Source organism: Populus euphratica, unplaced genomic scaffold, assembly GCF_000495115.2.
Source record: "Populus euphratica unplaced genomic scaffold, PopEup_1.0 scaffold690.1, whole genome shotgun sequence".
NCBI lineage: Eukaryota > Viridiplantae > Streptophyta > Magnoliopsida > Malpighiales > Salicaceae > Populus > Populus euphratica.
In genome coordinates this window covers 94,465-109,178 of record NW_011500562.1, presented here as the reverse complement: position 1 = coordinate 109,178, position 14,714 = coordinate 94,465, and the positions used below count along the sequence as shown (strand labels likewise).

Genomic DNA, 14,714 nt, shown 5'->3' with positions numbered 1-14,714 from the left:
TTTCTAACATTGATAATTATTTTATCTTTATTTAATCATTTCATTAATCTTATATCTCAAAGATGACATCGTCGTCGTCATCATCATCATCATCATTTATAATTTATATAGTTAACCTTCTTGTGGTTTAACTCCGGTTTTGCCGGGTTATTTATTATTTTGACACTCATGTACTTGGGAGAAGACATCAATTTTTTCGTGTCATTAACCTCCCTGTGGTTCAACCTCGGCCTTGTCGGGTTATTTATTACTATGACATTTCTACATTTGGAAGAATACATCAATCTTTTAATTATGTCAACTTTCATGAAAATTATCTGTTCAAATTCTGATATTATCAATAACGTTTTATTCGGCCAAGAAGATAAGGATTGTCATAAAGTCAAGAGGTGGTCAACCACTTAATAATTAGTCATCAAAATCAATAGTTTCAAATTTTAACCTATAAAAGGAGTCATTTGTCATGCATTTAGGTATTTTGGTTTTTAGATTAAGATCATGTTCTTGTTTTATTTATTTATATTTTTGAAATGTTTAAGTTTTTTTTTATTAATCTTTTTTTTATGATTTTTATTTCATTAATAAAGTGCTAAATGAGTATTCTTGGATAGCTAATTTCAATATTAATTTTTTTTTTGAAATTATAAATAAGAGGTTTTGACCTTTCCTTTACTTTTGTAATATTTTTAGAGTTTGAATTTTATTTTAAATTCAATTTTTAACAATTAAAGAGAGCTTTAAATATGAGATTCTATTAAAAAAATTTAAATGAATTCAATTACGAGAATTCTAAACATATTGTAATTAAAATGAAAAAATATTTACGTCATTAGAAAAGTAAATTGCTTATTATACAAACTCATGTCATCAATATTGAAGATTATTACTCTATTATTGTTTGAGAGTACGATCCATATAATTATTTGTTAAAAATAAAATATTTTGTTTTATTTTTGAGTTATTTTAATATATTAATAGAAAAATAAATTTAAAAAAATTAAAAATTATTTTTATATATTTTTAAATAAAAAATATTTTAAGTGTTGGCCTTGTTCGAGGCTGAGAAAAAAAAGGAGATGAAGGGAGTTATTAGGCTTAAACAATAAAGAGCTTTTGTGTTGAATCCATCCTCCAGGTATTTGCTCTTTGAATTGTTTGTTGTTGCTTTCAATTCTTTCAGAGTTTCAATGAAAACAATGTATTCTAATCTAACAAAAGGGCAAAGCATTTTCCTTGGCTACCAGGGTTTCTCTAAAACCCAAATGTCTAAAACCTCAGTCTTTGAAAAATCACGTCTCATTCAAAACCCTCTCTGTGTCCACTTTACAACACTTTCACATGGGTTTGATCACAAATCCAATAAAGTTTTCAACTTTCTGAGACCAACAAAAACTGATACTGGATTTCAGTGGAAGTTCATAAAAACGGGTGGGATGGCTAGAGCCAGAAGTTTTTCAGGCGGGTTTAGAATTAGAAGTGTAGTGCATTGTTCTGCTAGAAGTTTCTCTAGGTTGTTTTCGCTGAGAGTTGGTGAAGGGAGTGATGTTGTGAGAGTTGGAAAGTCACTTGCTTGGTTAAATTCTAAGAAAGTTAAGGCAGCAAAAGGGTTGGAGAAAGTCGGTGGTGGCCCTTCCTAGGTGGAATCGGGGAAGAGGTTAGAGAAAGGGACTGTTGCGGAAACTGGCTACTTATCTTGGGAGGAGTCTAAGAAAAGATTAGAAAAATTGGCTGTCGGAGAAACTGATCGATCTTCTTGGGAAGATTTGGCAGAAGCTGTTCCTGGGAAAAATAATAGTCATGCGGTGGGGAATAAAGAAAGTACTAGGAGAGTGGTAGGTGTTGTTAAGGACAAGCTAAGTGGTTATGGTTACAATGAAAGGGAAGATAGTGTTGAAGGAGGAGGAGCAGAAGAGGAACTAGAGGTTGTTGGTGATCCAAGATGGGATAAGATAAACAATAGGTTCAGAGGAATGGTGGGCTTGAAAGGCCGGGCTGAGAAGCCTGAGTTTCATAGGATAAGAGGAGAATCGGGGAAGAAAGACATGGAAAGAGGATACAGAATCGACTGTTCCGAAGATTGTTGGTGAAGGGGTTTATGGGGTGGGTCCTGTTTTGGCTGCTTTGTCAGCTAGAAGAAGAGAATTCTATGCATTGTATATTCAAGAAGGGTTGGATTTGAGTGGCAATAATAGGAAGAAAAAGGACAAGAATAGGTTTGAGAAAGTGTTGTGGATGGCTAAGAAAACTGGATTAAGCACAAAGGAAGTTTCAGAGCATGATCTTAATATGATTGTTGATAATCGTCCCGATCAAGGGTGCTTGATATATCTCCACTGGAGATGGTTAAAATACAGGAATTAGATGCTGTTTTACACGGTGAAGAAAAAGGTTTTTTTTGGCCAGCCTTGGATGAGGTTACAGATCCTCATAATCTGGGGGCAATTATCAGGACTGTTTACTTCTTTGGGGCTTCAGAGGTGGTGCTATGTGCAAAAAATTCAGCTCTATTGAGTGGAGTTGTGAGCAAAGCAAGTGCAGGTTCACTTGAACTCATGGAGCTTAGGTTTTGCAAGAATAGGATGCAGTTCTTAGCATCATCAACTGAAAATGGATGGCGAGTTCTTGGTGGTTCTGTTTCTTCAAAAGCTGTTCCCCTGAATGAGGTTTTGCCTGGTCAACCCACAATTCTTGTTTTGGGCAGCGAGGGCACTGGTTTGAGGCCATTAGTGGAGAGAGATCATGTACTCAATTCGTTCGGAACCCTGGAAACACTCCTGTGGATGCAACTGTGGGAGGTGATGAAGTGGAAGGTGAAGAAATAAATCTTGAGTGCTCTATTGCAGAGTTTGGTTCCTTTTTGGCCGTGGAGAGCTTGAATGTCAGTGTTGCAGCAGGTGTGCTTCTTCACCATTTAATTGGGAACAACGACGAGAATCTCTGCATAGGCCATACTTCAACGGTTATACTTGAATGACTTTCCGTGGATGTTTTGCATAATACGTCCAGCTGAATTTCAGTTACAGAAATTAGTTGCTTTCTCGTTCCCTCCTAGTATAATATATAAGCACTGCAATTTTATCAGCGTTGTCGAAATTTCTTTGAAAATTGAGGTAGATTAAAAGTTATGCTCTTCTATGGCATTTGGGAAACATGCATGATAGAACTTCCACTTTGTATCTCCAATTGCTATAGCAAGAGTTTCAATGGCCACAAAATCAAATTCTAGTTTTCTCATCAATTATCAAATGCTTTACTGATCGAACTGTCTATCATTTTGCTGCAAATATTTAGCAATTTTCAAGAGGACTGGAGTTAGCTTTACACTCTTTTATTGGTTAGCAAGAGAGAGACAAATGTTGCATCGAGAAGTAAACCATGGGATCTGGGCCTTTTCTGCTCCTGCATTTTCAGTATCCAAGTTTCTTCTCCCATGGATTTTCTCCTGTATATGAAACTGCCAGTGGGTTTCATGGAACGAAAATCTCCCCGCTGGTACATTTTGGTATTATTATGACACGCACATATACAAGGCATTAGCAGGAGGTAAACTTTATAGTAAACCGGGTTGAGTTGCTGAAATGTATTCCAGAGGAGAAAAAACTTCTCCAAAGTTTGAACAACAAGATCTTTTATCTTGAAAAGTTCTCTGTTGTTGCGAGCTGTGAAAGAAGACGGATATCATGTAGAGGAAAGGAAGCATGATATTATCTTCAAGCTGAGCCTGGAAGCTGCAATTTAATCTAGCTGAGGTGATTGTTTTTTAATTAAAAATACATCAAAATAATAGAAAAACACTTAAAAAAATCAATTTAATATCTTTTCGTACCAAACCAAATGGGGGAGATGAGCCAGCTTTTCACTATGCAGTTTCGTAGCATCATGTTTCTTGTAGTGATAATTTGCTAGAATAGTTGATATCTTTCCCTGCTCTCACCAGAAAATGTTTAGGCTAGTGCTAATTTCAGAGACGCTGCTCTTGATAGCTCTAGTCTGAAGCACGAGGGAACCTTATCCTAAATCGAACGTCTTATGACATTCAACACTCACTAAACAAACCCTAATCCTCTAAAATAATGTTTTGAGATACTGATAGTTTCAAATTTGCTGGGCATCACCCAGATATATCAATTTTCACTTGGTTTTGACAGGGGGCAGTGACATATCCATGCACGAGTATCCATTATCCAATCCCTACAATGATGATAAAAATGCTGACCCGAAAAATGAAACCTAGATAGCATCAATATATGAAGCAACATGTGTCTCAAGGAAAAGAAAAGAAAGGGCTATTTTGTTCTCCACTGGATAAGATCATACAGGTGTACATTAATTCGCTTTTGCAATGCCGTCCATTGATGGATGCTCTCTATCACTAATTATGTCTTCATCTCTTTTAAACGTCGATGGCTGCTGAGTGCTTATGCATGCATAAACTTTGCTTCTATTTTGAGTCCTTAATGCTTCACTTTGTTCGAAAGCTGTGCTCATGTATTTGTACTCCCATTACCTTTACAGTGATTGCAACATCAAAAGCATCAATATTTGCTGTATCACTTTGTTCAAAAGGTTGTTCCGTGAGGAGGTCTAGCCTTTTGGTTCTGTGTGGATACGGCAACCTTCTTCAATTGAACCAGCAATACCACAGTAGTCAAAGGGATCTGTCGGAAAAACAAAAAGGACAATAAATTATCTGCAGTTATCCAGGCTTCCCAGATAATAGAAGGACCAGACTTTCAAGGGAAAAGGGTTCTTGCATGGTAGGCCACCTTAATCCAGAAAAAGTTGTCTGTTTGGTTTCAAGGGCATTTTGATGAGGTCCCCTCCTTTTATAAACTTCACTATGCTGGAAATCAGTAGCCATGCCTGATGGATCCCCTTGTTGCCAGGCTCATCATCGAATTCAACTTGAAAAGACATCCTTGCTGCCATTTGGAGTATAATTATTATTACATCTTCACTACTAGGATGATAAGTGTGTTGTCTTGATAGCTAAGAGAGCTGGTAAATATTGATCATTTGCTCAAAAAGAATACAAAAATCGAACTTCAAACGTGAGAAGTGGGAAATGGGAGGCAAAAAGCCAACAAATCATCCATTAGAACGAGCAACCAGATGACAAATAGACTGGTAGGTTTTGGATGAAATTATCAAATGATGATAGACTGGCATTGCTAGCCTAATCCCTGGGAAGCCAAAGCTGGCAATCATTTGGCAAGGGATATTAAATTATTCAAGAATTTAATATACGTCCTTCCAATATTTTCCAAGAATTTTAGAGGCATAGTCACGTGGCCTAAAAGACACGAGGTCGAAATTATTCAAGAATCCACATGGGCTTTCTTCACATCAAACTCTTTTTTTTTTGTTTTTTAATTCTATTGTTTTGACAGGGAATATTAAATTAAAAAAAATAAATCTTTCACAGTAAAATATGAGAGAAATCATCATTTATTCACACAATTTTCCTTTTATTAGATTTTTTTTATTTTCATCATTAATTTTATTATTTATTTTATTTGATATTGTATTGATTGGAATTTAGTATTGATGATTAGTTAATTTATATTTTTTATTGTTATCATGATTGTCATACTAAACATGAATGAGAATCTCTAAAAATTAAAGGGAAATATAAAAAATGAAGTCATCACCTAGATTTTTAAAGAACAAATAATCCTAAAAAATACATTAATTTCAAATATTTAAGTAAGTTATTGGTTATGACTAAGAGAAGATAAAAATCACTTTTACTTTTGTTATGTGTTCTCTCCTAAATTTAATTTATGCATGCCATTAACTATCTAAATTATTTTTTGAGCTTATTCGCAAGTTATTTATTATTGAATGATATTTTTTAAGTTAGCCTCGGGCTCTAAATCAAAAGTCTCACAACACTTTATTTTTTTATTTATAAATATTTCTTTACCTTTTTATCACTATGATAAAAAAAGAAGAAGATGAAAATAATTTTAGACTCGTTCCATATTGGTCCCTACTCAAAAGAGACTTGTGTACTTATTATTAACCTAGTTATTTATTTTAAAAATGTTGTGCTAGGTCTATATTCGTTGCTAAAACTAGGAGATATATTGACCTAACCATTTAAATCAAGTCTTTAAAGCATGATGCTAACTTAGCAACCACTCGTTGTCTTGTTATTGAACTAGTTTTAAGGTTTTAAAGAAAAATGTGCTATGCTTATGTTGGTTTTTAAAAACTAAGAGACACTTTGGCATAATTATTAGAACCCAAGATTAATAATAATAAAAATAATGATAACTTGATGAAAACTCATCAATATTGTTTTTGTTGTTTGCTTTTTTGAAAATAAATGTTTACACACACATACACATATGAAAGTATATTTTATGAAGTATAACTAATACTAATATAAAACCAATAATAAAAAATAAAATAACATAAAAGTAAAATGATAAATTACATGAATGAATAATAACCTACTTTAAAAAAATATTTTATTACAAGTATATGCATATGTAAAAAGGTAAGAATACAATTTTATAAAACAAAGCTAATGTGACTGCGAAGTGAACAAAACTAAAATAAAAATGCATAGATAAATAGTAATCATGTATGAATAGTGCATTGTGTGTTATTTTCATTTGTGTATAGAAAAAAAAATACAAAAACCCCACTGGAAAAGAAAAAAAGAAGGATTTGTCTCACTTTAGGGCTGGTTTAAGGGAGGAGATGTTATATTGACAAGGACGATGATGTAATAGTGATTGTATGGTTTTCAAGTGTTTTCTCTCTCTGCTTTAAGCTTTTCTCTCCTTGGTTTTTTACTTATTTTCTCTTTCTTCTCCTTTTTTTTTTCTTTTTTCCTCCTGCTACTTGTTGGTTCACAACACTTCTGCTTTGAGTTTTTTTGGGCTTTGATTTTTTCTCTCTCCTTTTCTTTCCATTTCTTCCCTTTTCTTTCAATTCATCTTATGAATCTCTTTTCTTAGCTCAAACTCTTCTTTTCTTCTCTATATTTCTAACTTGGTATTTTCTCTTTAAGGTGGCTTATATTGTTTCTTGCTTTACCCCTCTATTTATGGACAATAATGAAGCTTTTAGAGCCTTTCTTGGTGGAATGTTCATGACCAACAATTCTTTTGGGTCAATCTCAAACTCCCATTATAGTTGTATATTTTGGCCAAGCATGGTTGTGTTGCCTTCTTTACACTAATTTTGTAGTGATTTTGAGGGTTAAACACATGCATTTTTTTTTATTATTAAGAATGTAGTACACATGCAAGGGAGGGAAATAATGTGTTATTTGGTCTCTTTTTACAAGTGTGGGAAAGAGAAAAAAAGGTCAAAGTCGAGCCAAAACTTTGAAAAAAATAAGACAAAGTTGCAAACCTCATTAAGAAGAAAAAGGTATTGGTCATATACTAAAATTATATCTTTTTGGTGTTTGACCTCTTTTTTTTCTTGATTTTTACTATAAAATGACTCTTTTGCCTAAAATATATTGTTTTATTTAAATAGAATTTTTATGTTTCAAAATAAGTCCTTTAATTTCTCTATTTTTTTTTAGATTGGTTATTGGACCTTTATTTTTTTATTTTTAGTCAATTTCAACCTTTTTCTCTTTATTTGTTTCAATTTAGTCCTCATCAAACTAAAGCTTTTTCCTTTTTCATTAAAAGATAAAGCTAAAACATGGCTACAAAATTTGAGACCAGGATCTATTCGTGCTTGGGATAAAATGCAACAACAGTTAAAAGATAAAGCTAAAACATGGCTACAAAATTTAAGACCAGGATCCATTCGTGCTTGGGATGAAATGCAACAACAGTTTTTGAAGAAGTTTTTCCCATCTCATAGAACAAACTCTTTCAAGAGACAAATCACCACTTTCACTCAAAAACCAGGAGAAACATTTTACCAATGTTGGGATAGGTATCGAGACTTGCTTAGTACTTGCCCTCATCATGGTTTTGAAACATGGAGATTGGTTTCACATTTCTATGAAGGGTTAACACCTAAAGATAGGCAAATGGTTGAATTGATGTGCAATGGAACTTTTGAAGATAAAGACCCTGATGAAGCAATGGAGTACTTAGACTTGTTAGCTGAAAATGCTCAAAATTGGGACACCGTGGGTACTTATGAGAAACCGAGTAAAACTCAACCTCATACATCTAGTGGAGGTATGTACAACCTTAGGGAAGATCATGACCTTCAAGCCAAGTTTGCATCTTTAGCTAGAAAAGTTGAGGCACTAGAATTGAAAAAGAGTGGTCAATTAAAATCTGTTGAAAACATTGTGTGTCCAATTTGTGAAACAAATGAACACTCAACCAACGATTGTCTAACGTTGCCTTCTTTTAAGGAATGTCTCCATGAACAAGCCCATGCTTTAAACAGTTTCCAAAGGGCCAACCACAACCCATACTCTCAAACATATAACCCTGGTTGGAGAAATCACCCAAATTTTAGTCGGAAGAGTGAGAACAACAATGCACAAACTTCACAACCACCGTTTCAAGCACACCACAATTTCCAAAATTCTCATGGATATGCACCTTCTTATGCTACACCTTCTAGAAGAAATCTTGAGGAAACATTGTATGCATTCATTGAAAAGCAAGAGACAATCAATACTCTTGCAAAATTAACATTTGCTCTCAGTTTCCAAGAGAAAGGTAAGTTTCCATCTCAACCACAACAAAATCCTAAGGGGCAATACAATGCAAATGTAAGTAGTTCCGGAAGCCAACACATGGATCAAGTCAAATCAGTCACTACTCTGCGTAGTGGTAAGGTTATTGAAAAACTCTCTATTGAACCTTATGAGAAAGATGATGAGTTAATCTCTGAGGGTAAGGAAGGGGTTGAATTTGAAAATTGCAAAGAAACGACTGATTCACCGCCAACACTTTCATTTCCTCATGCCATGACCAAACAAAGGAAAGTCAATCACAACTCTGAAATTCTTGAAATTTTCAAATAGGTAAGAATCAATATACCTTTGTTGGATGCTATTAAACAGGTTCCTTCCTATGCTAAATTTTTAAAAGATCTATGCACTGTGAAGAGGAAACTGAATGTGAAAAAGAAAGTCTTCTTAGCTGAACAAGTAAGTGCTATTATTCAGAACAATAATGCTTTAAAATATAAAGACCCTGGTTGTCCTACAATTTCTTGCTTTATTGGAGAACATAAAATTGAAAGAGCTTTACTTGATCTCGGAGCTAGTGTGAATTTACTTCCATATTCAGTTTTTCAGAGTCTCAATCTAGGTGAGTTAAAACCAACTTCTATATCTCTTTTACTTGCCGATAGATCTGTAAAGGTGCTTAGAGGACTAATTGAAGATGTGTTAGTACAAGTCGATAAATTCATTTATCCTGTGAATTTTATTGTCTTGGACACAGAACCTATTGAAGCATGTAATTCATTTCCTGTTATTTTAGGACGTCCATTTCTTGCAACTTCTCACACATTGATTAATTGTAGGAATGGATTGATGAAGCTATCATTTGGAAACATGACATTGGAAATGAATATTTTCAACATTTGCAAGCAACCTGAGATGATAATGATTTACAAGAAGTAGATCATATTGACGAATTAGTTTATGATCAACTTGAATCTACTTTAAGTAAAAATGAATTGGATGAATCTGAAGATTTGCAAATGATTTATTCTGAGGAAGAAATCACGGATGAAACAAGCACCGAAAATGTTGATGCGAATCTTTTGTCAATAGTGACAATAGATTCGACATCTAACATCACACCAATCGATGATTACTTTCCTAAGGAATCCTTACTTTCTCTTAGTCCAATGCCTTGGTATGATAAAAATATTAATTTTCTTGCTTTAGCAGATTTGCCAGCTGATTGGAGTACTCAAGACAAAGAAAAGTTTTTGAACGAAGTGAAGAGCTTTTATTGTGATGACCCTAACTTATTCCAATATTGTCCTGATCAAATATTTCAAAGATTCATTCCCGACAATGAGGTAAGTACTGTCATTAAACTTTGTCATTCTGAAGCATGTGGAAGTTATTTCTCGTCAAAAAAGACAGCTGCAAAAATCTTTCATAATGGATTTTATTAGCCCACCATGTTCAAGGACACGCATGCATTCTGCAAAACTTGTGAAAATTGTCAAAACATTGATACTGGTCAAAAAGTTTTGTTTTATAATTCTCAACTCTATGCATTCCCTAAAGAGCTAAAACCAAGTTGGATCAATCCTTATGGGGCCTATGATATTGAGAATTCAATGAATGACAATGTTTTTAAGGAAAATGGACATCGTTTGAAAGCTTACTTTGATAATTTTCCTAGTGAAAATGAATCAACTGGTTTGAATGATCTTGTAGATAAAGGTTGATTATTTTGTTTTTCTTACATTGTTTTTGTGTTTCTTTTTGAGTGATTTTTGCTAGTTTCTCTCACCCCGGTCAAATGGTGGACAACGTTACTCCGTGACTTAAGTTGGTTCTTTTAGTTTCCCATAATAACTGATATTTGTGTATATATTTGTGCAATTCTTTGAATCTCTCTTCCAATTCTCATTTGAAAATGGACACTAATCTTGAAAAATTGAAAAAGTATTTTTCCGCTCTACCTCAGAATACGATTACAAAAATTTACTATGCTAGATGTGCAAGATTGAGATTGTTAATGAATCATGGAATTCCTGAAGATATTCGCTAGTTGATTGAAGCAAAGGTCCGATTATCAGGTGAGTCCTCTAACTTCATTTCACACATGCCTGGAACAGGTAAAAGCACTTTTGCAAAGAAGCGTCGTGCAAAACGACTAGAAGTCTGCCATCGATGTGCTAGATGGACTTGTAATACACAATGTCGTTCTTTAGGAATGGTATCTATAAACCGTGAAGATAAAATACAATTCATTAAGGATGGCCTGAGTAAGGAGTCTTTAGATAATCTTCTATTGACTCTTGAGACGCATCCTAGTGGAGATGTACATCATGCAATTCATAATTTATGGCCACTATTTCATAAAGAACATGATCGACTTAGTCTTGGGAATCTGACTAAAAAAGACCCTGTTTGCCAGTTTTTAAGAAAACTGGATGGGAAGCCTATCCCCGACCCATAGAGGGCGTTTAAGCCGTTCTTGGACGTAAAACCAAGGGAAGATGTGAGCCACAATCACAACTACCTGTACATACACATGTTTTTTTTCAAAAGTAAATAAATAAATAAATAAAAAGAGAGAGAGAGAGAGTGTGAGACTCCAGCTGGCCTATATATAGGTGTTATGATTGCCTTTCTAATTTCTCATCTATAAAACCCTCTTTTCCTTCCTTTCATTTCTACTCAACCCATACATTCAACAAATACAGAATTGTGTAGAAATGGCAAGTTCCTCAAGTCATCAAATAAGAAATATTTGTGTTTTTGGTGGATCTAGTCCTGGGAAAGAAAAGGAGTTTTTAGAATCAGCAAACCATTTTGGTCAGATGCTAGCTGAGAGAAAGATTCATTTAGTGTATGGGGGAGGCAGTCTTGGGTTAATGGGAGGTGTGTCAATAACTGCATTTTTAGGAGGTAGTCAAGTTTTAGGAATCGTCCCTGAAGCTTTGGCACAAGGGGACATCATTGGAAAAACAATCGGAGAGGAACTTCAGGTCTCCACAATGTCGGCTCGAATGAATGCAATGTTTAACCATGTTGATGCTTTCATTGCTTTACCAGGTGGTCTAGGCATATTGGAAGATATCTTTCATATTTCCTCTTGGGCTCAATTGCACATTCACCATAAACCCATTGGCTTGTTAAATGTTAATGGTTATTATGATAAGTTGTTGTCTTTTCTTGATCATGCTGTGGAACAGGAATTTCTAACATCTTCTGCACGACAAATCATAATCTCTGCTACTACTGCTGAACAATTGATTGACCAACTACAATCTTTCATTCCTGTGATTGATCCTTCCATGAGTCGCATAAATTGGTCATCTACGGGAAGCCGTAAAAAGCTTAAATTGGATTTGAGCCTTCATTTGTGAATTTTTGTGTATTTTGGTTTTATTATTGTGTTTTGTTATTTCTTATTTTTGTTTCAGTGTGTTTCAGGTTTTGTCAGTGTTCGTTATTTCAGGTGATATCTTCTATACTCTATCTTTCTACCTTAGAACATTGAGGACAATGTCTCGTTTTGGTTGGGGGGAGAGGGTAGTAGTTGATAAAAAAAAAATTGTTTTTCATTTCATAAAGCATGTGGATAATTGTTGTTACTAGGATGGCAGAGTAAAGGAGTTCTTTTATTAAAGTGACTCTGGAGACGCATCTTAGTAACCATTCTTAACAAGGTCTATTATAATACTTCCTGAAATATTCAGGTTTACAAACTCTCGTATTGTTACCGCTTAATTCTGCTCATATACTTATTTAACATGTATTCTTAAACCTTAATTTACACACACACACTTTAACATATGATTGTGGGTTGCATATTGGATTATTACATTATTTATGTTCTTTTGTTAAAGGTAACAACTAAGAGAAAGGGATTGTATATAATTAAAAAAAAAAGAAAAAAAGAAAAAAAAATGATGATAATAAAAATGTAGATAAGTTTGGTTTCGTAGCCTCCCTAACCTAAGCAATTAAGCCCGAAGGGGTGTTTTAACACCTAATACCCTAAAGTCAACTGACTTGGGAGCTATTGGCCCAACGCTTGTTACATGTGTGGTTCGACCCGGTTGAGGAGAAAAGCTTAAGGGAATCAAACATTGCACTATCTACATATCAGTATCTACGACCCGAGTTACTAAGCTTGTAGGGGTGTCTTAACACCTAATGCCCTAAGACCAACTGGTCTGGGAGTCATTAGCTGAAAGCTCGTTACATGGGTTAAAGATGCATGATGTTTTTAAATTATATGTATATATATTTTAAAAAAAAAAAAAAAAAAAGAAGAAAGAAGAAAAAAAAAGACAAAAATAATAATCCCAGCCCAAGGAAGTTAACTTTAAACATTAGAGCAAAAAATTTGTTTTCTTCCAAGAAAAGCCCCATAATTATGTGTTGATACATTAAGCACAAAATAAAGGTTTATTAATATCTTGTTAAGAGGTATTGAGCAGATATATAAATTTAATGAGAGTTTGTTTATTTGGATGGATCAATGGAAGTTAAATGATGAATACCTTGCTTTGTGAAATTTGCAAATTTGTTTTCTATTTTAACGCTTTGATTACTAGGGACTAGTAATAAGCTGGTTAGGGGGTGTGATTAGTACTTAAAAGTGCATTTTTATCATGGTTTTATATCATCATTTTGCACTTGAAGTATCAATAACTCCTTCACTAAAGCATGTTTTATAATAATATATCTAATAATATAACATACCTTTAATTTATGATAAATGTTCATTTTAAATGCAGGCCTATCACATAAATGAAAGGATTGATTGATGACTTTAAGAACTTAAATTGCAAGGGCAAAGACATGACCAAACTTAGAAAAGAGATGTCGGTGCAATCCAAACCGGAACATTGTTCGGTAATTAGGTCATATCTGGAGCTATAGTTCATTTTATATGGATAGAAAGGTAAGACATAGGCCTACAACTTTCATATGGAGCCCAAGATCTAAAAAGGCCATTTGCAAGTCCAAATATTATTGCAACAACAAATAAGCCCGAAGCTGTCCTCCAGCCCGAGCACTGTTCCGTATTTTGGCCATATCTAGAGTTCTAGAAGTCCAAATGAGCTGAACGTTTTACACAAGAAAGCTAAGACAATTTTCTACAACTTTCATGTTTTCAAGTGGCTCTAATATTGATGTTATCAATGACGTTTTGGGCAGACAAGAGAAGATAAGGATTGTCACCAAGTCAAGAGTTGGCTACCCACTCATCAATTAGTCATCAAGTCAATAGTTCCGAATTTTGGCTTATAAAAGGAGACATTTGTTATGCATTTAGGCATCTTGGTGTCCAGATCAAGATCATGCTCTTGCTTTCTCTCTTTGTATTTTTTATAATGTTTATGCTTTGCTTTCATTAATATCAAGTTTATGCCTTTCATTTCCTTTCATTTACGTAGTTAACTTTTATCTTATTCATGTTCTTATTTTGTTTATTTATTTTTCTTTCTTTTATTATGTCTAGCTAAGTTTATTATGTCAAGGTGAAAAGGTTACACTAATGGTGTAAGAATAAGTATAGTATAAATATAATATGGACTTTAATGTTTGATACTAACATGTTTTATATTTGTTATCTTGTTCACTTTTTAATACTTTGCTTGTTAAATGACTACTCTTGATTTATGTTGTATAACACTTGGTACAACAAATGCTTGGCACTTTCATAGCCCATACTGTATGGTATAACCGACAACTGAGCTATGAAAGAAACTTGATTTGTTGTTAACATAAGTTATAATCATGAATGCTTGACGAGATTTACAAGTATTAGCATTAATCGAATAAGATGACTAATGTAATCATGTTAACAATTTATCATCTGATTGGAACCTCCTTTGTGTGTGGCTTCCCATTGACTAATAAAAGTTTATACTATACTTGTTTGACATACCATTAGTGGATCATCTAACCTTGAAATTTATTGTTATCGTTATTAAATCTTTACGTTAATATTTCATCTCAAAGTTCTCATCTTCATCTTCTTCTTCTTCTTTTTCTTTATTATTATTATTATTATTACTACTACTACTACTACTACTACTACTACTACTACTACTAT

General features: G+C 33.7%; 1 pseudogene; it reads left to right on the top strand.

Annotated features, from left to right (window-relative positions):
- Positions 1-1,187: 1,187 nt before the first annotated feature.
- LOC105115397 (uncharacterized) lies at positions 1,188-3,135 on the top strand (annotated as a pseudogene).
- The last annotated feature ends 11,579 nt before the right edge of the window (positions 3,136-14,714 follow it).